The sequence below is a fragment of the Phocoena phocoena genome, chromosome 2, assembly GCF_963924675.1.
Source record: "Phocoena phocoena chromosome 2, mPhoPho1.1, whole genome shotgun sequence".
Classification (NCBI taxonomy): Eukaryota; Metazoa; Chordata; class Mammalia; order Artiodactyla; family Phocoenidae; genus Phocoena; species Phocoena phocoena.
Window position 1 is genome coordinate 1,802,490 of NC_089220.1, and position 25,048 is coordinate 1,827,537.

General features: G+C 40.6%; 1 protein-coding gene across 5 annotated transcripts in view; it reads right to left on the reverse strand.

The window, feature by feature from the left end:
* Positions 1 to 24,210, reverse strand: part of MARK3 (microtubule affinity regulating kinase 3) — an 87,694-nt gene extending 63,484 nt beyond the window's left edge. For 4 of the 5 annotated variants that reach the window (XM_065871703.1, XM_065871705.1, XM_065871702.1 and 1 more), the window contains exons 1-2: positions 24,025 to 24,210; positions 5,723 to 5,776 (exon numbers count right to left, since the gene is read on the reverse strand). The gene's annotated coding sequence lies outside the window, so the exon portion shown is untranslated. The remainder of the gene's footprint in view (positions 1 to 5,722; positions 5,777 to 24,024) is intronic. The other variant, XM_065871704.1, reaches the window with a different exon arrangement.
* Between the last annotated feature and the right edge of the window lie 838 nt (positions 24,211 to 25,048).

Genomic DNA, 25,048 nt, shown 5'->3' on the forward strand with positions numbered 1-25,048 from the left:
GATGGAACTATGAAGTTGCCTGAAAAATGGCAGAAGGTAGTGGAACAAAATGGTGAATACATTATTCAATAAAGTTCTTCATGAAAATGAAAAATGTGTCTTTTATTTTTACTTTAAAACTGAAGGCACTTTTTGGCCAACCCAATATTTCCTCAACCTTGAAACTATTTACTAACTTCTTCATAGCTACTACAAAGAAAGCCTCAGGTTAGTTCCCATCTCAGTTAGGGAAATTTAATTACAGGAGGGGGCCATAATGAAGTGGAAATAGTCCATGCTTTGGAGTCAGACTAAGATTTACATCTTTGTTCCATCACTTACGAACTGGAGAGTCTGACTATACCAACTTCTCAGACTCTGTCTCCTCAATGGAAAATCAAGATGGTAGTAATACTCACCTAACAGAGTATGAAGGTGAAAAGATATCTATCAGACTAGCTACTGTGAGAACACCTATATGTGTAAGAACATGGGAAGCACATGCTCTAGTATCTAATGACAATGAATTCCTATCCAGCTAATATACCTGGGACATTGCTTACAGCAAATGCTCTATTGTCTAAACTGTGGTAAACGCTTTCATTCAGAGTTCATTAATGCTCGACTCAATGATGACTACACCTATCATAAAATGACTGCCCGAGCATCTATCACTTATTAGTTAGGGGACCTTGGGCAGATTACTTTATCTCCCTGGCCTCTCTTTCCTAATAACAGAACTTACTTCATGAAGTTGTCCCACAATGTGATATTTGGAGATGGGGCATTTGGGAATTAAGTTGGTTTAGATGAGGTCATGAGGGTGGGTCCTTATGATGGGATTAAGTACCCTTATAAGTAGAGACATCAAACAGCATGCTCATGTACCCTCCCCCTACTTTGCTATGAAGACACAGTGAGACGGCAGCCCTCTGTAAGCCAAAAAGAGAGCTCGCACCAGAACCCGACCATGCTGGCAACCCTGATTTTGGACTTCCCAGCCTCTACAACTGTGTGAAATAAATGTCTGTTGTTTAAGACACCCAGTCTACAGAATTTTGTTATAGTGGCTCGAGCAAACTAATACAGTACTCCATATATACTAAATGCGCAAATATTAGCCGTGATCAGAAGTAGTCTACTGCAAATAAGTCCTATGAGACCTAAAGCCAGAACCTACCATTCAATTCTTAAGCTTTACTTATTTCCTGAGAGGGTAAAATTTAAAAAGCAAACAAAAAATATCTCCTGGGAAAAGAATCTTAAAAAAAAAAAGGAGTGGATATATGTATATGTATAACTGATTCACTCTGCTGTACACCTGAAACTAACACAACATTGTAAATCAACTATACGCCAATAAAAGTTAAAAAAAAAAAAAATCTCCCACTCTCCCTCAAAACCAATATTCAGCAGGACACACAGTAACAGCAAACACTCGGTCTTACCATGTGCTAGGAACTACACTCAGCTCTTCTAAGGGCTTTTATTTTATTATTATTTTTTAACATCTTTATTGGAGTGTAATTGCTTTACAATGGTGTGTTAGTTTCTGCTTTATAACAAAGGGAATCAGCTATACATAAACATATATCCCCATATCTTCTCCCTCTTGCGTCTCCCTCCCACCCTCCCTATCCCACCCTTCTAGGTGGTCACAAAGCACCAAGCTGATCTCCCTGTGCTAAGGGCTTTTAAATGTTAACTTATTTAATTCTCACCACAGCCCTAGAGGTACTGTTATTATTTCCATTTTACAAACAGGGAAACTAAGATCCAGGAAGGTGACTTGTCACACAGCTAGGCTGGGTTGAAGCTGAGATTTGAATCCATGTAGGCTGGCTTAACTGTGTTCCTAACCATTACTCTATAATCCCTCTTTACATTAACAGACTACTCCAAGATGAGAAAAGAAAATAACTTTAGATGGGTTACACTTAGTGTACTTGCATGGGTTTTTTTTTTCTTTTATAAATTTATTTATTTTTGGCTGCGTTGGGTCTTCGTTGCTTCACATGGGCTTCTCACTGCGGTGGCTTCTCCTGTTGCAGAGCACAGGCTCTAGGCACGCGGGCTTCAGTAGTTGTGGCTCGCTGGCTTCAGTAGTTGTGACTCGCGGGCTCTAGAGTGCAGGCTCAGTAGTTGTGCCACACGGGCTTAGTTGCTCCGCAGCACGTGGGATCTTCCCGGACCACGGATCGAACCCATGTCCCCTGCACTGGCAGGCAGGTTCTTAACCACTGGGCAACCAGGGAAGCCCCTACTTGCATGTCTTAATAAATTCATAACTTACTTCTTAATGACAAACTTGAATTTAATAAAACAAGACTATCTGTAACCAAATCAAAGCTAAAAATGGGGCTTCCCTGGTGGCGCAGTGGTTTAGAGTCCGCCTGCCGATGCACGGGACACGGGTTCGTGCCCTGGTCCGGGAGGATCCCACATGCTACGGAGCGGTTGGGCCCGTGAGCCATGGCCGCTGAGCCTGCGCGTCTGGAGCCTGTGCTCCGCAACGGGAGACGCCACAACAGTGAGAGGCCCGTGTACCCCCCACCCAAAAAAAAAAAAAAAAAAAAAAAGCTCAAAGTGACTTTGTAAAACCAGGAGGAAGACTAACATTTTTTTTCACTCCTGTTGTTTTCAAAATCATTAAAGGTACACAACATTACAGAGTTCTTTAACGGCTGACCTAAAAGACATTTATGGACAGAAAATGTCTCAGGGATAGTACTCAGAAATTGAGATGTACAAAAACAATGGAGAAAAATATATCTTACTAGAATCTAACATTTATTCACTCAGTGGCTGGAAAAATTAAAAGGAAAAGTGAAGAACCTGTCAGTGAAAATAACATCAGCTTACTAATATGCAATCAACTCAGGTTTGCTTAAATGCGTTTATCAGATGTACATGATTCAACGTGTAAGCCAGAATACTGTGAACATTTTGAAATGACACTATTTTAAACGCCTGTGTTCAAACACTGCCTGAATGAGCCAGTCCACATTTTTTGGTAGTGGCAGTACAAAAGGATCGCATATTGTTGATGGCAGAATGTTGTTAGCTCCTAAGGCCACACACCAAGCTCCAGAGTTTAAAATCACAATGTACAGAGATCTGAGTGAGCAGGTGTGATACAACTGTGAGTGGTGCTGAGGAAGAAAACAAGCTGCAAGCACCACTATTACAAGGGCAAAAGATGCCAGGTATACACCACTCTGCTGCCACCTTTCCATGGAAAAGGAACTCAGCGAAAAAGAATGTGAAGGAATTATTTATAGAATGCTTCTAATTTATAAGAACACAAACACATGATTTATGATTTAAAACAATGTCCTACAAACTGAAAACATTACACTTATCAAATTATTTAACTTGGACGGATCTGCCTTTAGTATAAATTTTTTGTGGATGGTTCATACTTGAGCTATACCAAACAAATCTTAAAGTCTTATTATTTATATGCCAAAATTAATGCTGATAAAAATCTGCATCACACCATCAAGCTAAACAGACAGCCTACCAGGTACTAAACTGATAATGATGTGACAAACAGTAATTTGGAATAATAACAAAAAAGAACAGTGGTAATTAAAAACTATGACCAAAAATAATGAAAAAAAGCAAGCAAGAAAAATCACAACCAACTCAAGACAATACTATGATAAAATTCTTCCTAGAAAACTGCTAGAATTCCAGTTATCTGCAAGTACACATGAAGAGGGGAAGATCTGCAACATCAGAATACGGAATTAGAATCCTTAGCAAACTTCTCTACATGCTACTTTTAGTTCTGAATACCAAGTTTTAGTAACCCCTAACTTATTAATTACTACCAAGTCCTTAGATACATGAAGAAATGAGTTTAAGGAAATGGATACAATTTCATGTTCAGAATAAAGGACTGGAAATTTTGGATCCTTCCAAGGCCACCCTGAGAACCCTTAAGGCCCACTATGCCCTGCAGAGCCACTTGTTTAAATAACATTTTCAGTGCAAGATAAAATCTGTCTCCCTCTCCACCTTAATCCCACACACACACGGACAGAGTCTCAAAATTATGATGATATAAATACAAAATAACCATCAGAACTAGAACTACATTAGAAATGTAGATAGGGCGTGACTACCCTTAAAATGTCTTACGCACTGCTTTGCAGTTTACAAAACTCTTTGACATGTATTATTTCATTAATATAATCCATCATGAGAAGATTAAATCTCCATTTAATTAGTTATTTTTATTATTATTTTCAACTGAAGTATAGTTGACATACAATATTATGTTAGTTTCAGGTGTACAACACAGTGATGTGACAATCAAATACATTATGAAATCATCACCATGATAAGTCCAATAACCATCTGTCACCATACAAAATTATTACAGCATTATTGACTACATTCCTTATGCTGTATATTATATCCCCATGACTTGTTTACTTTATAACTAAAAGTTTACATCTGTTAATCCCCTTTACCTATTTCACTCAGCTCCCCTCTGGCAACCAACAGTTTCGCTCTCTGTAAGCCTGTTTCTGTTTTATTTTGTTTGTCTATTTGTTTTATTTTTTAGATTCCACATATAAATGAGATCATATGGTACCTGTCTTTCTGTCTGACTTATTTCACTTAGTGAAATTATCTTCATTTTTAAAGATGAGAAGCCCAACGTCCAGAAAGTTAAGTGACTTGCTCAAGGTCAAGTTACACATTCAGCTAAGTGGCAGAGGACTGCCTGTTCTTTTTTTTTTTTTTACGGTACGCGGGCCTCTCACCGTTGTGGCCTCTCCCATTGCGGAGCACAGGCTCTGGACGCGCAGGCCCAGCGGCCATGGCCCACGGGCGCAGCCGCTCTGTGGCATGTGGGATCCTCCCGGACCGGGGCACGAACCCGCGTCCCCTGCATCGGCAGGCGGACTCCCAACCACTGCGCCACCGGGGAAGCCCGACTTCCTGTTCTTATTTCGAGGTCTCTGTATCCCCCAGCTACCATAGGCCAAGTCTAGAAATCAAATGAAGTATGTAAAAAGGCTCTGCAAAACCAAAAGGAACTAGAAGGATCTTATTATGAAGATCATTAATCATTCACTGATGCACCAGTGAAATACCTATGACCAGGCCCTACCTGGGCAATTAAATCTCCCTATGGGCCAGTCAACAGGATTTTGAAAAGCGGCCCAGGTGATTTTAACATGTACCAGGTTAAGAACTCCCGATCTACATTAGATAATACAAATGGCAATAGCTCATTAACAAACATGTTTTCAACTATCAATTTAGTTTTACTTTTATATTTTCCTTTTATATCAATTAATCATCACTCCTTGCTTAGACATATTGTGGTAGTTTAAGAAAGCCAAAGTGCTGACTTTAGAGATCTCAGTATTAGCTGTAAGAAAGATGTGTAACTCTGCTTAAGACTAATTACATGAAACTATGTTGTTCTGTCTTTTTTATAACTCTATTCTAGTCAATATTTAGAATATTCAAAGTACAGCCTTCAGTTTGTGTTATTAAGAACATTTAAAAATCATTATCTTCAACTGAAGGAAAAAAATACAACAATACTACATTTAAACCATATTAAATTTAAGTTGCATTCATTTGAGGAAGAGGAAGCTTTACTGTGTACTAAATACAATAAATAAAAATAATAGTAGAGGTAATTAATGGACAAATTAGATGATAATTAGCACTGAAAATCATTAAAAAAAAAAGCTGGATACTGGACCAATCTTACCTTTTGTAGACTTGTTGGATTCAACTGAGTTTTGTCAATTATTTTTATTGCGACCTAGAAAAAAATTAATATTTATGGATTTTAACAATTTGGTCATTATAGACTAATTAGTAATAGTTTTGTAAATGCCCAGACATGTAGCATTGTTAAATAGCAAGCAAGTAAGCAAACCTCAGAAACCTAAAACTCAACCAGTTACAATTATATTTTACACTATAAATATTTTATAATTGACAAGAGGGGCTTCATGCAAATAAGGGTATTTTATAACATTTTACATTTAAGTTACCTATAGACACAGGGAAAAAAAGTCTCCCAGAAACCACCTCCTAACCCCTCCCAAAAGGGGAGAGAGATTATACAATGAAAACAATTCTAAAAATATGGCAACGTAGCAAATCTATTCATTACTTTCTGACACTTTAATTTTATCTGACTCGGATACAAGGGCAGGAACTATAGCTTTTATAGGTTTATACAGCCCAAAATGCTTTCTAGAGTATCCGGCACAAAGTGGGAGCTGGTTAATTGAGTAAATATACGAACAAATAAGTTGGTGTTGAATCTGAAAACTTTAAAAACATCTTATTTCAATAAAAAAAGCTCTTTAGAGAAGAGGAAGAGGCACTAGCTCTTCGAGAAGGAAAAGGCACTCTCAGAGAAGGAAAAGGCCCTAGCTTCAGATCAATCAACAAGCTAACCAAATGAGTAGGTACAGAGGCAACAAATGGGTCCCCTAGTAGTCTTTGTTCAAAAAGGGGTGAGGCAGTCTAAAAATAAGCCACTAAGATGTAGGAAGAAAGAGCTACAGCTTCTAATTATATGCACTTACCTTAAAAAAAATAAAAAAAATTAAGTTGTACTAACCCTGCACCGACATCCTCACCTAGTCAGTCTGTCTTTTCTTGCTTAAAAATGAACTACGTGCACTGTGGTAACCTAAATGGGAGGGGAGTCCAAAAGGAAGGGGATATCTGTATGTGTATGGCTGATTCATTTTGTTGTGCAGTGGAGGCTAACACAACATTGTAAAGCAACCATACTCCAATAAAAATTAATTAAAAGAAAAAAAGTGAACTACGGCTAACCAGAACTAGGAACTATGGATACCGAGAAGGGGGGATGGGGTGATGACAGGGGACGGAAGGAAACGTACATGAAGACAGAGGCTTTGCCATGAATTAGGGAACATAATTAACCCAGCTTTGCACCTGAGGTCCAGAACAACAAATGATCTCACCCCATGTCAATGAGGCTGTGTTCCTACTATGTGTCCCTCAGAACACAGATCCAATAAGAAGCACCACTGAAGAAAGGGACTATAGTCAAAGTCTGGGGAAAGTGTTCAAAGATTCTTTGTCAACGGTTCTAGAACTTTTTGGTCCCCTTTATATTCTTAAAGATTATGCTGGACTTCCCTGGTGGCACAGTGGTTAAGAATCCACCTGCCAATGCAGGGGACGTGGGTTCGACACTGGTCTGGGAAGATCCCACATGACACAGAGCAACTAAGCCCGTGAGCCACAACTACTGGGCCTGTGCTCTAGAGCCCACAAGCCACAACTACTGAGCCCACGTGTCACAACTACTGAAGCCCGTGTGCCTAGAGCCCGTGCTCCGTAACAAGAGAAGCCACCGCAGTGAGAAGCCCCCGCTCGCCACAACTAGAGAAAGCCCGTGCGCAGCAATGAAGACCCAATGTAGCCAAAAATAAATAAATAAAATAATTAAAAAAAAAATTTTTTTAAGAAAAATAAATTAAAAATAAGTGCTGGGGCTTCCCTGGTGGTGCAGTGGCTGAGAGTCCACCTGCCGATGCAGGGGACACGGGTTCGTGCCCCGGTCCGGGAAGATCCCACATGCCGTGGAGCAACTAAGTCGGTGAGCCACAACTACTGAGCCTGCGCTCTAGAGCCTGTGAGCCACAACTACTGAAGCCCACGCGCCTAGAGCCCGTGCTCCGCGACAAAAGAAGCCACTGCAGTGAGAAGCCTGTGCACTGCAACAAACAGTAGTCACTGCTCGCCACAACTAGAGAAAGCCCACACACAGCAACAAAGACCCAACGCAGCCAAAAATAATAAATAAAATTTAAAAATTAAAAAAAAGACGGTGCTGGGGAAATGATATCCACATGCAAAAGAATGAAGTTATCAGACTCTTAACCTAACATCAAATACAAAAATTAGCTCAGTGTGGATCAAAGACCTAAATCTACGACCTATAAAACTATCAAATTCTTAGAAGAAAACATAGGGCAAAGCTTCATGACATTTCAAATTTTATGCATCAAAAGACGTTATCAACAGAGTAAAAAGGCAACCCACAGAATGGGAAATAATATTTGCAAATTACATATGTGATAAGGGATTAATATCCAGAATATACAGAGAACTCTGAAAACTCGACAAACACCTGATTTAAAAATGGGCAAAGGGGCTTCCCTGGTGGCACAGTGGTTGAGAGTCTGCCTGCCGATGCAGGGGACACGGGTTTGTGCCCCGGTCTGGGAAGATCCCACATGCTGCGGAGCAGCTGGGCCTGTGAGCCATGGCTGCTGAGCCTGCATCTGGAGCCTGTGCTCCTCAACGGGAGAGGCCACAACAGTGAGAAGCCTGCGTACAGCCAAAAAAAAAAAAAAAGGCAAAGGACTTGAGATGTTTCTCCAAAGAAGATATACAAATGGTCAATGAGCACATAAAAAAGACGCTCAACATCCGTCATCATTAGAAAAATGCAAATCAAAACTAGGAAACACCACTCCACACCCATCAGGATGGCTTACTGCCAAAAACCCCCAGAAAATAATAAGCCTTTGTGAGGATGTGGAGAAACTGGAACCCTTGTGCACTGTTGGTAGGATTGTATAAAATGGTACAGCCACTGTTTAAAAAAAAAAAAAAAATAGTACAGAGTTCCTCAAAAAATTAAAAACAGAATTACCAGATGATCCAGCAGTTCCACTTCCGGTATGTACCCAGAACTGAAAGCAAGGATGGACGGACGGATAGATTGATTGACTGACTGATTTTTGGCTGTGTTGGGTCTTCGTTGCTGCGCCGCAGGCCTTCTCTAGTTGTGGTGACTGGGGGCTACTCTTCGTTGCGGTGCGTGGGCTTCTTTCTCACAGCGGTGGCTTCTCTTGTGGTGGAGCACAGGCTCTAGGCGTGCAGGCTTCAGTAGTTGTGGCATGCGGGCTCAGTAGTTGTGGCTCGCAGGCTCTAGAGCACAGGCTCAGTAGTTGTGGCCCATGGGCTTAGTTGCTCCGCGGCACGTGGGATCTTCCCCTACCAGGGCTCAAACCCGTGTCCCCCCCTGCACTGGCAGGTGGATTCTTAACCACTGCGCCACCAGGTAAGCCCGAAAGCAAGGATTTAAAAAGCTATTTGTGCACCCATGTTCATAGCAGCATTATGCATAGTAGCTAAGATGTGGAAGCAACTCAAGAGATCATCAAGGGGGACTTCCCTGGAGGTCCAGTGGCTAGGACTCCACACTTCCACTGCAGGGAGCACAGGTTCAATTTCTGGTCAGGGAACTAATATCCCACAAGCCACGTAGCATGGCCAAATAAAAAAGTTCATCAAGGGATTAATGGAAAAGCTTAACGAGGCACATCCATAAGATGGAATATTATTCAGTCTTACAAAGGAAGGAAATTCTGGCACCTGCTACAACATGGATGAACCTTGAGGACACTATGCTAAGTGAAATAAAACAGTCACAAAAATACAAATACTGCATGCTTCCACTCTTATGAAGTCCCTAGAGTATTCAAAAGCATAGCGACAGAAAGGAGAATGGTGGTTGCCAGGGGCTGGGGGGAGGGGGGAGGGGGGATTTAATGGGCGTAGAGTTTCAGTTTTATAAGATGCAGAGTTCTAGAGATGAATGGTGGTGGTGGCTGCACAGCATTATGGATGTATTTAATACCACTGAAATATACACTTAAAACAGTTAAGATAATACATTTTATATGTATTTTATCACAATAAAAAAATTGGGAAAAAAAGTCTATTAGTGTTAATATAAATAACATTTTAATGAAATTCTCAAATGTCCTCCTGTAGTCAATCTGTTATGATATCACACGTCACATACTTCTGGAAAATTCTACTGTACGCTCGTGAGAAAGAATGGAAGAAGCAAATAATGTCTTAAATAGTATTACCAAAACAGTTTTGATTTTGCAGACCCCCTAAAATGGTCTCAGAAAACTTCCAGAGGTCCACATCCCTACTTCAAGAACTGCTGCACTAGTCACATTAAAGCTTTTTTTTTTTTTTAACTGATTAACTTGGTTTAAAGCCTCCATCTGCCCATGCCATTTGATTACTTCCTATGAACCTATTAACCTCCTAAGGAGCTAAAGAAAGGGAAAGACTGCAGCAAGGCATCCAGTGAGTCTGACCCTGAAGTACAAGGAACCCACCACCCCTTCACCCCTGACTGGGGAAGGCAAAAAATCAGAATTGGTGGAGGAGGGAGAGTTAATGAGTGTGTGTGCTTGCAAAAAGCAAAGTCAAAATTCTGATTCTATATTTTGAAAATATAAGTCTTGATGGAAACTACAGTAAACAAATCTAAAGGAAATACTGGCTGCTGGAATATGCAAACAATGACCACCTTGTGCATAACTCAATGGGGAGAAGACATCCTGTTATAGCCCTAGAGCACTACCTGTACACAAGAAGCATTCAATAAACGCTTACTGCGGTGATCTGAGGCCTTCAATACTCGCATTAGTAACCACACATACATCAGAGATGGAGATAGAACAGTGAAGAAACAGGGTTTCTGGTGCTTTAACAAATACCAATGTGTGCTCTTCTGGTTTTTTTTGCGGTACGCGGGCCTCTCACTGTTGTGGCCTCTCCCGTTGCAGAGCACAGGCTCTGGACGTGCAGGCTCAGCGGCCATGGCTCATGGGCCCAGCCGCTCCACGGCATGTGGGATCTTCCCGGACCGGGGCACGAACCTGTGTCCCCTGCATCGGCAGGCGGACTCTCCACCACTGCGCCACCTGGGAAGCCCACCAATGTGGTTTTAAAATTCCATTATTTTAAAGCTGAGGGAACTCCCTGGCAGTCCAGTGGTTAGGACTCTGCATTTCCACTGGACGGTGCACAGGTTCGATTCCTGGTCAGGGAACTAAGATCCTGCAAGCTGTGTGTCGTGGCCAAAAAAGAAAAAAATAATTTAAAGTTGAATGAATGAATTTTCTTCAAACTTTACTTTCATATGTAATTTTATGTGGTATACTTGGATCTCCAAAAGATCCAAGGGATTTCCATCTCCCAAAGGGATTTCCGAAGAAACCCCTTCAATAACACTGTTCTGGCCACAATTCTGTTTTCTTCCTCATTCTCATGGCCAAATCCATCAAAAATGCTGCCTTTCCAGTTCCTCTTTCTTCTGATCTTCTGAGACTTTGTTTCTATTCTCGTGACAGGCCCCTTGATCACTAGTTTCTTCCGGTTCTGCTCAATATCCACCTTCTAAAGATTCTATTCTGATTTTGTTACTATACATTTTCATTTTCAAGTACTGCTGTTCAAAAAGTATCTAAAGTAAAAACAGAAAAAAAAATGTGTTGCATTCAGCTATATCAAACTGTAGAAGAGAGTCATTTTATCAAAAGCAAGTGTCCTCAGAGTGAAACATTATCATTTAACATGATGTGTGTATGTGTCAACGAAAACTGAGGGGGAAGCTCCTAATCCCCTCTTCCTTCCAGTTCCCTTGCTGGGATGACTCACTACCAAAATAACCTTGGCCCAGAGCTGGAGCCTGGAGAAGAGCTCAGACCTCGAGGTCACCAAAAGAGGAGGCAACTGTGGGGCATCACTTAGGTGCCTCAGAAAGATGCAGACTGGAGAGAAGACCACTGACTCATTCCCAAGGTTGTGGAGGGGGTGTGTGTGTGTGCGCGTGCATGCACGCACAGCAAAAGCCAAGGGAATTCACTAGGCAAGGAAACAGGAGTGTCCCTGGCACTTGTGTAAAGTTCTGGGAAATTCCATTTATTCACTCTGACGCCTAAAGCAAAGTGGAAAATTACAAAATAGGGATAAAGAGAGCTCACACATGAGAAGGGCTTCCCCCCCCCAACCCCGCCGCCCAACATTCCTCAAATCAAGAGTCCAACAAACCGGCAGCAAATACTCACTGGAGGAAAAATCCGTATCTTCCACTTCCTGTCAATTAACCACTGGTCAAAAGATCCTTACACCCTGCTCCTGACTGGTGTTAAAGCATCTACAACCACCAGCATCTACAAGAGCAGGCAGAAAAAAGATCCCAAGTCCTTTAAGAGGACAAAATAATCCAGAAGAATGGTATATTAGCTCAGGCTGTCAAAACAAAAAATACCACAGACTGGGCAGCTTAAAGAGCAGAAATTTATTTTCTCACAGTTGGAAGCTGGAAGTCAGAGATCGGGGTGCCAGCATGGGCAGTTCCTCTTGGCTTGCAGATGACCACCTTCTCACTGTGTCCTTACAAGTGGAAGAAAGCAAGCAAGCTCTCTGGTGTCTCTTTTTATAAGGACACTAATCCTATCAGATCAGGGGCCTACCCTTATGACCTAATTTAACCTAATTATTTCCACAAAGGCCCTACCTCCAAACAGGCTTTAACATCTAAATTCTGGGGGACACAATTCAGTCTACAGCAACGGAGAACAAGCCTATCAACTATAACAGCTCCCTACAAAATAAAACTTCAAATCAAAACCTAACAATACAAACAAAATGGGTGAATGGCACAAGCACAGGGTGGAGTAAAAGAGGCAGACACAAAATAATAAATACTGTATGACTCCATTAGTAAAATTTTAAGAGAAAAAACCAGAATATGGTGTTTTAGAAGTCAGGATAGTGGTTATCTTGGGAGGGAAGGACAGTGAAATGATTAGAAGGAGGTACAAAGGAGGACTTCTGGGGTTCAGGTCATGGTATATTTTTGCCCTGGGTCATGGGTGGTTAAGCAAATGTTTACACTTTTTCTGGATGTGTGCTATATACCAATAAGGAGTTAATTTTTAAAAGTCAGTGATGACTTTAAAAGATTATAGTGAAGTCAATAGATAATGATGCCTAAAACTGAAAAAATAATTAAGAATAAAACATGCTATTAAAATATATGAAAGTAAAACATAAAGAATCAGTTTGAAAGACTGAAAGTGGCCATCTTAGGAGATTAGGAAATTGTGGGAGGGGGCAGGGAACACATTAAAAAAAAAACCTTGACTCTTTAAACTGTATAATATATAATTAACTTGAATAAAAATAACAATGAAAAGCTCCTTCATACCCATAATGAGGACATTCAGTTAAAGATGGCATACTAATCACATGCATTCTCTCTTCTTCCACCTGACCGTCCAATTAAACAATAAAGACAAAATGACAAAGAATGGCAAAGAGAATGGGAGAGGTGGCATCAGCAGACAAGTGACTTTAAATAATTTCTGGAGGACAAAAATCAGAGGCACCCAGAGCAGGGCACATACAAGCCTAGAGTATGCTCTAAGAAGGGTGCAATCCAGGAAAAACTTAGTAATGACCAGAGAAAATAACTCAGTGCCTTGAATACGGAAGGTCCCAGCGAAAGGCCAACTTTCCTCCCAGCCACCGTGAAGCCAAGCCAGGCACCTGAGCAGCACCTTCCACACACCTCATGTACAGAGCTCTCAATGTGCTTCTTATTTCTCCGCTCTTAAAAACGTTTTCAAAAGTCAGACATCTGAGGAAAGCCCATACCCTTTTCTAATACCCCTTCCCATATATCTGTTGTTAGGGGAAAATACCAGTAACAATTAACCCTCCTCCTTCAGAAAAAAAAGGACAGTTGATTCACGTTATTCACGGTAATTACATTCTATGAAGTCACTCTGAACACTGAACTAGTGAATACTGAACCACTGTTCCTAAGGGGAAAGAGTTAAGACTCCTGTGAGCCCCTGGTCATAACATTTTCATCAACTGATCAATACATAATCTTGTTTTATGTGTGTTTCTGCTTAAGGATACCTCATTTACTATACATTATTGATTCATTAACACTGAACAGCACTATCTAACTCATGCCTGAATGAAGCTTACCTAACAAATGTATTTTCTCTGTAAGGCACGTCAAAGCCTTGCACTTAGGAACACTGGCTAATACCTCAGCCCTACAGTTGGGGGCCATTTGAAACAATAAAATCACCAACAAAATGCACAAAGATGTGGAAAATGTGTACTAAATAACCACAAAAAGGGCATCTGTTTATAGTATGAAGGCTGAAAGGCAGAGTGTCACCTTGCTGGGCCTCGGCTGGGGACACGCACTTAAGCAATTGAAACTCTGCTGCTCTGTGCGTGTCTGCAAAAGACTGCAAAAGCACAGCAAGTACTGATTCTGGGATTACAAATAAGTTGCAGTGTGTGAATTTGCAAGTATGGAATTTGTGAATAAGGGGACTGACTGTATCCGTTCCCAAGATGGATAGTGATGGTTGCAGACACTGCAAATGTACTTAATGCCATTGAGCTGCACTTAGAAACGGCTACAATGGTAAATGTTACACATATTTTACCACAATAAAAAAAAGTGTCACAACTAGGTAATTAAGTGATTTTTAATTTGTGGGAACTGGGTTTACGTGAATACTCCACAATGAACCATGATGATCACCTTTACCATTTTCAGCTGTATCTGTTATCAGACTTACACTAAGGCTATCTTTACCGTCCTGCTTGCTCACTTCCAAAACAAATAGTTATTGAGTATTTAGAGGCCAAGGATAAATGAGGTTCAAGACTGAATCTTTTTCCCTCTGGCCTCTCTCTGGTTTCTCCTTTAGTGTAGGAGAGAGGACACAGATTGACAATAAAAGCATACAGCCACAAGAGCACAATAACAAGCTGAGAAGACAACAGTGGGAAAGCTATTTCAATAACTTTCTGAAAGAGAGAGAAGAGACAACAGAGGAAAGGACACTATAACCAGAAACAGTGTGATTTCCCCAGCATGACTTGGAAAGGGCTCCAGACTTGGAGGTCCCAGGGGACCAAAGGCGACAGGGGAGCTGCTAGGCTAATTCCAAAGTCAAAAGTCTGTATAAAGAATGCTGCTGCTCCCCAACCAAACGAATGACCACCGGTTCTTAAGGGACTGTAAACTTATTCTGCGGAGAAGACAACGGGGCTCTGGACTCAAGGTCAACAGGCCCAGGAGAGGGCAGGAGTGAGGCATGGAGATGAAAAGGGGCGGGGGGGCGGAGATTAAGTGTCAGACTGCTGCTGAGGGGTGGGACCATGGCTCCTCTCGGGCAGAACAGAAGATTCTTAACCTAGAGAACAGAATGGTCCCAGAGAAGAGATCTAAAGACAGAGATATCTGGGTACTCCAATAAAAGCACTGGATGACTCCCAAAGGAAAGCTCTGTGGTCAAACATATCCTATACATGCAAACCAGCTTCTGATCAGCTTCTTAGGGTTCCACCTTAAACAGACACAGACAACCAGGGGTTACCAGATTCCAAAGAAAGTCTCTGTATGAAAGACAGACACCAAGAAAGAATCCCAGAGAAAAGAGAAACAATGTAGGGAGCAAAAAATCTACTTAAAAAAAAAAAAAGAAGAAGAAAGCTTTTACTATCCTCAGAGAGTTAACAGAAGAAACAGTATTGATACCAGAACTGGATACTACAAAGACAAATAAAGAAAAGGAAAGAGCTAGGAGGAGGACACATGCAGGGACTCAAACAAATTTAACAGAAAGATTGGAAGATAAAGTTAAAGACATCACTCAGAAAGTAAAATAGAAACAGAGACAGAAAACCAAGACAGATAGATAGATAGATAAATAAGTAAATAGGTAAATAAAATAAATAATCAAGGCTCTTGGGAATTCCCTGGCAGTCCAGTGGTTAGGACTCGGCACTTTCACTGCTAGGGCCCAGGTTCAATCCCTAGTCAGGAACTAGGATGCTGTAAACCACATGACACAGCCAAAAAAAAAAAAGGAATTCTAGAATGACGATTTTTAAATAATAAAATGAGACAATTCTCCAGAACTGAAAGACAAGAATGTTTACATTGAAAGGGTTCAATGAGCACCAGGAACAAAGAATGAAGACCAACTCCTTGGCACTTCACTGTGAAATTTCTCAACAGCATGGATAAATGAGAATCTCGAGTCTAAAAAGCTGCTAGAAAGGTGGGGGGAAAAGCCATTTACACTGTTTTACTCTAGACTTTGTAACTACCAATATCGGAAAACCCACTACGATCTTAATCTTGAGTTTCCCACTCTCTAACCACCTCCTCCTAACTTCCCCACCCACCCACTCTGGAATCCCAATAACTATCTGAACTCACCTGGATCCACAGCCATTGATCCCACCATCTTCTTATGGTCTGCCTTCTCCCTCAAGTACTTACTTCCTACTTAAATCTATTGTCTTTAATTGAAATCACTCCCTTGGGTATTCCAAATCAATGCCCTTGCTCTGTTTCCATTTCACTACTTACTATAATAAAATCCCAACCATGTACAAATGCTATGCCTGTGTCTGGTTAACTGAATGTTGCTGGACAGTAAATTACATCCAGGCTGTCTATTCCCGATTTAAATCCATGATCAGTAACCTCAGGGAAGTGTTAAGGCTGCTATATTTCAGTCCATTCACTCTCCTACTAACCTGTTAATTACTGTAACTTCCTCAGATCTCTAATATCGCCTATCTCCTTGACAGTCACATTCTTAGTTGGTAATCTTGCTTTCTATTTTACTGAAAAAAGAGCTGCAATGAGAAGAAAACTTCTCAAGCTCCCACCCTCATATAGAACCACTCACCTGCAGAATATTGGCATAGTACCCTCTACTTTCCTCCTACTTCTAAGGACTGTCCACGTTATCCAAAGACAATACCTCTACCACCCCCTCTCACCCATTCCAGCACGTCTCCTCAAAGCACCATTTTTACCCTTTCCCTTAAATTATTCCCATTAGCAGACAAACGTGTTGGTATTTTGCCCCCCCTCCCTTTTTTTTTTTTTTTGCGGTACATGGGCCTCTCACCGTTGTGGCCTCTCCCATTGCGGAGCACAGGCTCCGGACGCGCAGGCTCAGCGGCCACGGCTCACGGGCCCAGCCACTCCGCGGCACGTGGGATCTTCCCGAACCGGGGCACGAACCCGTGTCCCCTGCATCGGCAGGCGGACTCTCAACCACTGCTCCACCAGGGAAGCCCTTGCCCATCTTTTAAAAAATATCTTGGCCTGACATCTCCCTGTAGCCACTACCCCATTCATCTGTGCCTTGAAAGCGCTATCTTGCTGTTTTTAACCTCTACCCACCTATTCTCTCTTGAACTAATATGTTACATCATATGCATCGGTACTGCAAGGTATTTGAAAGATATGTTGGATCAATTTGCAGAAAATACATAGAACCATGAGAAAGTTGAAAAAAACCCCACAAAACTTGAGGCAACTATTAATTCTAGACAAAATAAAAAATTATATAAGAAAATAAATTATTGTGGTCCAACACTGAACAACATTTACATAGCTTAAGTTAAAAAAATCTAACTTTAACCAAATATATCATTGCAATAGAATGGCTGAGGAAAGGAAAGTAGATGTGGAAGTGAATCATAAGAAAGCTATATCCATCTTCCATAAGGAGAAAAGTCAGTGATGTCTACAATTATAAATCAGGAGATAACCAAAAGACTATCAGAAAAAAGAGCCTAGAAAATTGAAAGCAGGAGCCTTCGGTTAATGGTACTGAATGATAAAGAGGAGGCAAAGAAAGTCTGATTTTAGTTAGAAGCTTTTTAGTATTATTTGACTTTTTAAGCTATACGCATGTATTACTTTGGAAAATAATTTTTTAAGGCAGTAAAAAAACAGTCTCAATTAAGTACCAAATGACAGATACAAGTGAGTTCTTCTGCAGTTCATGTTAGGGGAGAGATCCCTAGGGGCCTATGAAAATAACTATGGGGAAAAATGAACTTGAAAGAAAAACTTGACTTGAAAGAAAACTGTAATATTAAAACAAACAATTATTTCAAAAACCAAAATAATCTTCAGCTGTGAAAAGCTAGCCAAAACCAAGACAGAAGATGGAACTAACATCCCCAAATCCCAAATATGGGATAGCTGCTTCTATGACAATAGGTAGCATTTTCATCAAAGAGTTAAATCAGATGAATTTTAAGACTGGTGCCTGTATTTTTAAATATATATAAAATAAGGATTTTGGTGTTTTTCTGGTCTAAAAATTAAGAACCATCCTAGAGAGACAGGTCTCATCTACAGTGGACTTCTACCACAATCATTCTATTTAAAGACTTGATTAGAAACTGTTCACTAGATGTAAGACATTCTCTTGGTCATAATTCATTAATCTAATTTGTCTGTTCACAGGAGTTCCCTGGCGGTCCAGTGGTTAGGATGCGGCGCTCTCACTGCCAAGGGCCTGGATTCAATCCCTGGATCGGGAACTAAGATCCCAAAAAGTCATGCGGTGCGCACCCCACCCCCCACAAAACAGACAAATAAAACAGAAAAAAAACACAAAAACTAATTTGTCTATTCAGTAAAAATGCCATTCTTCCATCACATAAATTTTCTTGAGTATCTTTTATGTTCACAATGTCCTTGTGACGTAAGTGCATGATATAGATTATCCCCACTCTCTTCTTTCAGGGAATTCTTTCCACTATATAATTCTACTACATTGCTAGTCTTATCCCAATGACAGCAATTAAAACTGTCTCTTTAACATATAGTAACTCCTTATCTCCTACTGACTCAGAATGAATTAAGTCTCTGAATCACCAACACCACTTTCTGGTGCACTCCGGGTTTCCATTAGTGCTCTTACTACCTCAATAGGAAAGATACATCCCATTCCCATAAAAGGGCAAGAGAATGCTGATGGAAAAGCTTTAGTTTCTAGTGGGCTGAGAACAGTACCAAGTGATAAAAATAATAACTAGACTAGAGTTTTAAGTTTCTTTAGGAATATTATACTATAATAAACCTGTAATAAAACCAACTTTCTAGAAAAGCTTCAGTTTTTTACCATATGACCCAGCAATCCCACTCCTGGGTTATCTTAGAGAAATAAAAATTTATGTTCACACAGAAACCTGTACAGGAATGTTTATAGCAGTTCTATTCATAATTGCCAAACGTGAAAACAACTCAAATGTCCTTTAGTGTAGGAGTGGATACGAACTGTGGTCCAGTCATACAATGGAATACTACTCAGCAATAAAAAAGAACACACTGGGCTTCCCTGGTGGCGCAGTGGTTGAGAGTCCGCCTGCTGATGCAGGGGACGCGGGTTCGTGCTCCGGTCCGGGAAGATCCCACGTGCCGCGGAGTGGCTGGGCCCGTGGGCCATGGCCGCTGGGCCTGCGCTCCGCAGTAGGAGAGGCCACGACAGTGAGAGGCCCGCGTACCGCAAAAAAAAAAAAAGAACAAACTAAGAATACTATATGCAACAACCTGGATCAATCTCAAAGGCATTAGAGAAGATATACTGTATGATCTCATTTACTTGACAGACTTGAAACAAACAAAATTATGAGGATGAAGAATAGACAGGTGGTTGCAGGAGGTTATGATGGGGGAGGGAGCAACCATAAAGGGACCACGAGGGAATTTTCTGAGGTAATGGGACTGTTCTGTATCTTGATTACGGTACTGGTAACATCAATCTATAAATGTGTTAAAATTCATAGAACTGTACATCAAAATAAAAAATGATGTATAATTTAAAAAATAACATCAACTTGCTTAATTCTGATATCCAAAATAAGAGCAAGTTCAAAAGGTGCTCAGACACAAGAAGTTATGCAAATTTGGTAGCCTTCCCATATATGCACAAACCCCATTCACAACAGCAACAAAAATTATAAAACACTTTGGAATGAACATAACAAGAACTATGCAAAATCCAGATGAAGAAAATTATGAACCTTAAAAACAAAATCGAGACACACTTCATAAGCCTGGATAGAAACACTTGGTATCATTAAAATAGCAAATTGCCTCCCAAATCAGTTTATAAATTCAATTAACTTCATCAAAATTAATCCAATCAAAATTCCAGTAAGGCTGTTTTTAGAACATGGCAACCTATTTCTAAAATTAATCTGACCGGGTGTTCCCTGGAGGTCCAGTGGTTACCACTCAGCACTGTCACTGCCATGGCCTGGGTTCAATCCCTGGTCGGTGAAGTATGATCCCACAAGCTGTATGGTGCCACCAAAATAATGAAATGGAATGAAATGAAATGAAATAAAATTCATCTGACAGAGTAAATTGCAAAAAAGAGCAATGAAATTTTCTAAAAATAAGAATAATCAGCAGGGGACTTAACCTACTCCAAAAAAATCAAAACGTACAATCAAAAGGTGCAGTAATAAAAACACCATGATATGGGTACAAAACTAAATAAATGAAATCAGAGAAACAAAAGGGGATTTAATAAACGGGGGGAGAGAACAGATGATCTGGGACAAGCAGTAATGCACATAGGGGAAAAAAAATTAGAGCCCTACACCTCATACTAATCCCCCAAAATACATACCAAATGAATTAAACATTCAGTTGCCAGCCACAGGAGTATTTGAAGAAAAAACAGAATCAATTTAAAAAATCCTGGAAGTAAACCTTTCTCACCAAGACATGAAACCCAGACAGATCAGACTGATCAGACTGACGTCTGAAACACATAAAATGTTTAAATCGCTAAGATTTAAAAGAGAAAAAGAAAAATGGATAAAAAAGGATATACAACAGGAAACATTTTAAAAAGAAAATGACACAAATATACGAAAATATCATCAATGTAAGTAGTTATCAGGAAAAAGCAATCTTTTTTTAAAACTAGATTTATTGCTCATCTGATAGACAAAAATTATCTACAATGTTAGTAACGGTGTAGAAAAATGGCCACTCTCATTCATTCCAGTAGGGCTAATAAAATAGTAAAACGTTCTCTCAAAACCAATTTAGCAGTACCTATTACAGTATCAAATATTCATCCCCTCTGACCCAGGACCTCCACACTTCTAGGAATTTATCCTACAGAAACACTCTTAACGAGAGCACAGAAAGTTATGTTAAAGAACGTTCACTGCAGATATTTGTGATAGCAAAAAAATCAGAAACTACCCAATGCCCACCAACGGGGGTGAACTACGGTGCCAGCACACACTGGAAGATGACGTTCCATTAAACATAATGTCAGATCTATGAGCACTAAGATCCAGATGTGATCAAGTATGTTGCTAAGAAAAATTACCGTTAAGTCCCATGAGTCCCTTTCTGTTAAAATAAACAAAAAGTTACTGTGTATATAAAAAACTGTGGTAATCTACACCAAACTGCTGAAAATGATCCTCTTTGAGGAGAGAAAGTTTAAGGAATTTTACTTTCTACATAACGAATTTCTATAATGTTTACATTTTATATGATTCTGGTTAAGACCTACAATAGGGGAAAAAAAAGAATAAAATTGTTTATTTCAAATTTTAAAAAAAGTGTTTTAATTTACGCACTATCTAGTCAGATTCAAGCCATTTCTGGAGAGAGAACCTACTAGATATAAACATGGTAAGCCACACTCCAGCACACATGTTATGTAAAGGGGAGAGGGTCTGTCTGTTCCACTCCTTTTTTTTTTTTTTTTTTTTTTCCGGTACGCGGGCCTCTCACTGTTGTGGCCTCTCCCGTTGCGGAGCACAGGCTCCGGACGCGCAGGCCCCGGACGCGCAGGCCCAGCGGCCATGGCTCACGGGCTCAGCCGCTCCGCGGCACGTGGGATCTTCCCAGACCGGGGCACGAACCCATGTCCCCTGCATCGGCAGGCGGACTCTCAACCACTGCGCCACCAGGGAAGCCCCTGTCCCACTCCTCTTTTAACCCACCATCTCTACCTATGTAAGGAAACTGGCCAAGCAACCACTCGAGATTGGTGGGGGAAATAAACTCAGAGGTTTTGTTCCTTATTTCAAAAATTTTTGATCAAGGGCAGCAAAGAAGCCTGCACCCATTCATGCTATTTACTGATTCCAAAAGCAATCCAGGCATCTCTACAACCAGGAGTCTTAACCAGGGAACTGTCACTAAAATTGAGATGAAATGTGAAGAGGCAAATTTTTAGTTACAGTCTTTACTTAAGACTCCAGTTAGCATAGACCAATGCTCCCCAACCTTCTTCAGGTCCCAGCACACACAGAAAATCAGAATATTCGTAGGGCAATTTGTAGCAAACCCAGGGTGGGTCCTGCTCCAGCAGCCCTCAGCATGGTGGGCTGCAGGCATCAGTACCATGGCACATCTGTAATACCACCTTGGCACACATATCAGGAGGCTTTGGTACATGGGCAGCATTTCTTTATAAAGCTTCCTTCAAAAGTAACATGAGATTCATTCAATAAATATTTATAAGTACCTAATATGTGCCAAGCATGATAAAGTACTGATGTCTACCCTATAGACTAGAGGGGGAAGACAGGTTAATAAGCAATTCCAACATAATTGTAATTGTAATAGTAAAACATAATTGTTTATGTAATTTTAATAGTAAAACATGCTATCTAAGGAAAGTATCAGAATTTTTAACATGAATCCCATGCCTGGGGAAAGGGAGTCTGTCAATGACTACTTTCCAGAAGAAGTGACTCCTGTACAAAAGGGTGAAGTATATTTTAGGCAAAGGAATTGCAGGTACAAAGATCCAAATGCAATAAACTATGTCAAAAATAAAGAAAAAGGCAGAACAGTTCTCTACTGCATAAGTAGAATGTGAGGAGGGAGTCAGTTTAGTAGCAGTTTCGTAAAAAAATATTTATTTATTAATTATTATTATTTTTGGCTGCGTTGGGTCTTAGTTGCTGCACTAAGACCTTTCCCTAGTTGCGGCAAGCAGAGGCTACTCTTCGTTGCAGTGAGTGGGCTTCTCATTGTGGTGGCTTCTCTTGTTGCAGAGCACAGGCTCTAGGCGCCCAGGCTTCAGTGGTTGTGGCACGTGGGCTCAGCAGTTGTGGCTCGCGGGCTCTAGAGCACAGGCTCAGTAGCTGTGGAGCATGGGCTTAGTTGCTCCGTGGCATGTGGGGTCTTCCCGGACCTGGGATCAAACCCGTGTCCCCTTGCATTGGCAGGCGGATTCTTAACCACTGCACCACCAGGGAAGTCCCGATTAATTATTTTATTATCTATTTATTTTGGCTGTGCCAGGTCTTAGGTGAAGCAGGCAGGATCTTCACTGCAGCATGTGGGATCCTTTAGTTGCATCATGCAGACTCTTAATGCGGCATGCATGCAGTATCTAGTTCCCCGACCAGGGACTGAACCCAGGCCCCCTGCACTGGGAGAGCGGAGCCTTACCCACTGGACCACCAGGGAAGTCCCTAGTAGCAGTTTTTTGTTTTTAATTAACTTATTTTTAAATTTTTGGCTGCGTTGGGTCTTCGTTGCTGTGCGCGGGCTTTATCTAGTTGCAGTGAGCGGGGGCTACTCTTCATTGTGGTGTGCAGGCCTCTGATTGCGGTGGCTTCTCTTTTTTTTTTTTTTTTTTTTTGCGGTGGCTTCTCTTGCTGCTGAGCACCGGCTCTAGGCACATGGGCTTCAGTACTTGTGGCCCGTGGGCTCCACAGAGCAGGCTCAGTAGTTGTGGCCCACAGGCTTAGTTGCTCCGCAGCATGTGGTATCTTCCTGAACCAGGAATCGAACCCGTTTCCCCTGCATTGGCAGGCATATTCTCAACCACTGGACCACCAGGAAAGTCCCCCTAGTAGCAGTTTTAATGGAAGTGTTTTTAATAAATACAGCATGTGGTTGAGTAGAAAGCCAATATCACAAAAATTAGGAAAGCATGTGCCTTCCTGCGAAATAACCTATCAGACATAAGCTATGAGAAAAATATTTGGGGAGATGAAGAAACTTCTTGAGTATAAGTCTATAAAAACAGACAACACTATTGATTTTTTCAAGCACCATGAGCTTATAATGAAGTTAAAAATTTTTACTGTGGTGGTATACATTTACCACTGAAAAAGAACACTACCTCTTTTTAAATGCAGAAGATTATTCAAACTCAATATAATCTTTATAACATTTAAAGAAATGAGAAAGCAAAAGAACTCCCACATAATTAATACATAAGCTTCTTGTTCTTAAAAAAATGTTTAATTAGCCCAAATATATACATTCTTTTTCTTTCTCTCACATGGAACTAAACAGAGCAAGTGTACTAAACAGAAATCAAGCATAATTTGCATTACCTCTCTGCCTGTAAGGATGTGTCTTGCCAATTTCACTTTTGCAAAATTCCCCTTGCCGATTGTTTTCAACAGTCTGTAGTTTCCAATGTGAGGCTGTTCATCTGCACAGGAAGCTACAGAGTTTCTACATCGTGCTCCGGAGCGCCCAGTGCGAGAGGTAACTTCTTGCCGCCCGTCTCCATGTGACGTGTGCTACAATAAAACATACAACAAACATTAGGAAATGAGAGACCCACGGTACTTGACAAGTTTTAAGAGCCTCTAGATGAAGAAACAAAACATCACTGCTTTAATTTTAATCCCAATACATGTGGCACTTCAAAGGGATTTGCCCACCTGATATAAAGTGAGGAAAACAAGAAAATGCTAAGAGAAATACCAAGTGTTGAAATTCAACTGGGTGTTCAGAAAGAAAGGAGGTATTTTCTATATGTGGCTGTAACATAAAATAAGATAAACAGGACTGCCTTACAGTCGTAAAGAGCTTAATGTTTCCATTGTAAAACAACTATACTCCAATAAAAATTTTTTAAAAAAGAACCTGACTTTTTCATATGCTATTAAATGTATCAGCATATATTATCTTTAACACACCCTGTGATGCAGGCAGAACAGCTAATATCACCATTCACCAGATGAGGATACCCTGAGATGTATTCACTGCCACATCACTAGTGAGAAATTCAAAGAGAACCTAGATTCCCAACTTCTTTCTAAACTATGCTGCTAACAATAATTTAAAACAATGTGTTTAAAGACACAGCCAGACTCTGTAGTCCCTGACAAATATTTGTTGAAGAGATGAATACAGTACTCAATATACTCCATAAAGGTAAAACAAATCACATATGCCTCTGACCATATTAAATATAAAGGTACGAGAGATACAAATGCCTCATGTGTACAATTCTGTACGTAGAAGCAGCCAGCTGCCTAGTGCTTCCTCTTCCCCCTAGTGCCCAAAGGATGCCATGCCCCACTGCCTACTCTTCATGGCTGCTAACTCCTTCCTGCTCAAGGAAGG